This window comes from Triturus cristatus, chromosome 11, assembly GCF_964204655.1.
Source record: "Triturus cristatus chromosome 11, aTriCri1.1, whole genome shotgun sequence".
Taxonomy (NCBI): domain Eukaryota; kingdom Metazoa; phylum Chordata; class Amphibia; order Caudata; family Salamandridae; genus Triturus; species Triturus cristatus.
This window is the reverse complement of record NC_140594.1, coordinates 814,275,114-814,278,960: the sequence shown is the minus strand read 5'-3', so window position 1 is coordinate 814,278,960 and position 3,847 is coordinate 814,275,114. Positions and strand designations below refer to the sequence as shown.

Below are 3,847 nucleotides of genomic sequence, written 5' to 3'. Positions count from 1 at the left end.
TGACATTCCTGACATTCCGTTCCATGACATTCATGACATTCCATTCCATGACATGATATTCCTGACATTCATGACATTCCACTCCATGACATTCATGACATTCCATTCCATGACATGACATTCCTGATGACATTCCTGACATGACATTCCATTCATGATATTCCATTCCATGACATGACATTCCTGACATTGCGTTCCAAGACATGACATTCCTGATATTTCCTTTCTTGATCTGACATTACCGACATTCCATTCCATGACATGACATTCCTGGCATTCCATTCCATGTCATTCATGACATTCCATTCCAATACTTTGATGACATTCCTGACATTCCATTCCATGACATTCCTGACATTCCATTCCATGACATTCCTGACATTCCATGACATGACATTCCTGACATTCCATTCCATGACATTCATGGCATGACATTCCATTCCATGACATTCCATTCCATGACATCCATGACATTCATGACATATTCCATGACATTCCATTCCATTCCATGACATTCCTGACATTCATGACATGACATTCCATGACATTCCTGACATCCCTGATATTCCATGACAATCATGACATTACATTCCTGATATTCCATGACATGACATTCCTGAAATTCCATGACATGACATTCCTCACATTCCTGAAATTCCATGGCATTCAATTCCTGACATTCCATTCCATGACATGACATTCCTGACATTCTTGACATTCATGACATGACATTCCTGACATTCCAGACATGACATTCCTGACATTCCATGATATTCCTGACATTCCATTCCTGACATTCCATTCCATGACATGAGATTCCTGATGACATTCCTGACATTCATGACATGACATTTATGACATTCATGACATTACTGACATTCCATTCCTTGACATTCCATTCCTGACATTCCATTCCATGACATGACATTCCTGACATTCCATTCCTTGATATGACATTCCATTCCATGACATGACATTCAATGACATGACATTCCTGACATTCATGACATTCTTGACATTAATGACATGACATTCCTTGACATTCATGACATGACATTCCATTCCATGACATTCATGACATGACATGACATTACATTCCATGACATTCATGACATGACATTCCATTCCATGACATTCCATTCCATGACATCCATGACATTCATAACATGATATTCCATTCCATTCCACGAAACGACACTCCATTCCATTCCACGACACGACACTCCATGACACGACACTCCACGACACTCCACGACACTCCACGACACTCCACTCTAAGACACGACACTCTAAGACACTCCACTTCACTTCACTTTTTACCACACCACTTTACTTCACTCTAGGCCAGATTTGTACCGAATCGCGATTTGTTAATTGCAAAATGCTATGTAGGTAGGAATCACAAAATATTTACCGATTCCTTAATATTACCTAATAGTGATCAGGTAAATATTGAATCGCTATTAGGTAATATGACTCCATTCGTTCCTATGGGCCAAAAGGTCCATAGTTGCGGATGGCTTTGCATTTGCTAATTTGCGATTACTTAATTGGTAATCGCAAATTAGTGAATGCAAAGCCAAGGGTGTCCAGGGGCATGAGCCCCCCCGAAGCACCCTCAAAATTCAAATTGTGTACATGTAAAGCACACACATGCTCTAAGGGCATGTGTGCGCAGTATGGCACTTTGAATAATGCAGTTTTCAAAATTCCTACATGGTTGCCATCAACTTGAAGTTGATGGTAATTAGCAATTCCTAAATTCACAGTTTGCATTTAGGAAAGGCTTCTTGCATATGCATCAGGGATTTGCAAACTGCCAAATTTTGCGATTCACACCATTGACGAATGCAAAATGCTTTAATACATCTGGACCTATGCCCCTCCACTCTACAACACTCCACTTTATGACATTCCACTTTATACCCCTCCACTCTATGACACTGCATTCGTCACCCCCCACTGTACAACACTGTACAGCACGCTTCTCCACTCTACGTATCTCCCTCTATGCCACTTCATGCCACTTTACTCTATGCCATTCCACCCCTCTCCACCCCACCACTCTCCACTACACTCGTTCCACTCTCCACGCCACCACTCTACACCCCACTCATTCCACTCTCCACCCCACCACCCTCCACCCCACTCATTCCACTCTCCACCCCACCACTCTCCACCCCACTCATTCTACTCTGCACCCCTCTGCTCTAATCCACTCTCCACCCCTCTGCTCTAATCCGCTCTCCACCCCACCACTCTCCACCCCTCTGCTCTAATCCACTCTCCATCCCACCATTCTGTCTGGGGGGCGAGGCGCAGGCGGGCTGGGTGAGACACCTGTCAGAGAGAAGCAGTGTTCGGCACTGGCAACCCCAGCCTCCAGTGTGAGCCGAGGACGCCCTGCGCCTGCCACCATGGGAGAAACACACTGGATGGATGCTTTTATCAGCATTTCACAGAAAAGCGAGGGGCAGAGTCGGGAGAAACAGAGAGCAGGGTGCCCGGCGCGTAATGCTTATTTGGACTTGCGTTGTTGCTGTTAGTTGGGGGCGAGGACGCATGGGTACCATCGAATTTTAACGTGCAATTTTAGAGGCGCAAGTTCAAGATTGTGTTTCTCGTGACTGGCGTTTTGTATTTTGCAAACTGGATAAAAGTCGCCACCCTTGGTCGTTAAAGCGACTGGGGAACCACAGGAGGGCTATGGAGTGCTCGTGTGCCCCCATTTTATGTGCACGTGGCTTCTGATAGAGCAACGGTGTCCGCGCAGTAGGGAGCTTCTGGGCTGACACCCTTTCCGATGCCTGCCTGGTACCGCTCCCGGGGTCACTGAACCCAAATGTTGGAGGAAAGTAAAACCTTGATGTTTTTTCACGTCATCTCCTCGCAGAGCTCGGGCTTAGCCATGGACATTGTGTGCATGGAAACCTTTGGGAACATGATCATGAGTTCGCTCATCCAGCTGCGCCAGGACGGCCGGGGGCTTTTCGAGAAGGAGGCGGGCGCCGGCGATGGCACGACGGCCGAGCTGCTCAACTGGACAGCGGGGCCCTGGAACCTCAGCAACCTGACCTCCGAGGGATGGCTGCCCACTCCCGACAAGAACTGGCTAGCCCTGCTGACGGCGCTGGTCATCGTGCTGACCATTGCCGGCAACATCCTGGTGATCATGGCCGTGCTCTTGGAAAAGAAGCTCCAGAACGCCACCAACTACTTCCTGATGTCCCTGGCCTCGCGGACATGCTGCTGGGCTTCCGGGTCATGCCGCCCTCCATGCTGAACATCCTCTACGGTGAGTTTGTCCCTATTCGCGCAGCTATGTGATCCTGGGTGAAACATGCATGCCTAATACCTGCAGACATATGGGGAGGGGGGATCCTAGAGGATGTTAATTCCTAGTGTGGATGCTAGACGCCCCCTACAGGGATTGACCCCGCCGGGGCCCTTTCATGCTTCACTAAACATTGTGATCTTGGCCGATTCACTAAATATACGTGCACCTCCGTTCTGAATACCTGCAGGCGATTGCGAAGATCTGGATGTCGCTCAGTTCCCAGCGTGGATGCGAAACATCCCCTTCATTGAGTGACAGCTGAAACGTTCACCCCTTAACTAAAAGCTGTCATTCTTGGCAAATGAATTGCAGGCGATTTGGGAGGGGCTGAGGGGGATAGAGGATGATGAGCGTAGAGGAGGATTAGTTCGCACTGTGGATGCTGATCATCGTCTACGTATAGTCACCCAGTTCGAGACCTTGCCCGCTTAACCAAACTGTGTGACCGTAGGCGAATCAGCTACAACAGTCGACTAACAATACATTTGTATGCAGGGTGGGTGTTAAAAG

General features: G+C 47.6%; 1 pseudogene; it reads left to right on the top strand.

Annotated features, from left to right (window-relative positions):
- The first annotated feature begins 2,908 nt into the window (after nucleotides 1-2,908).
- On the top strand, nucleotides 2,909-3,327 carry LOC146785477 (5-hydroxytryptamine receptor 2A pseudogene; annotated as a pseudogene).
- Nucleotides 3,328-3,847: the final 520 nt, after the last annotated feature.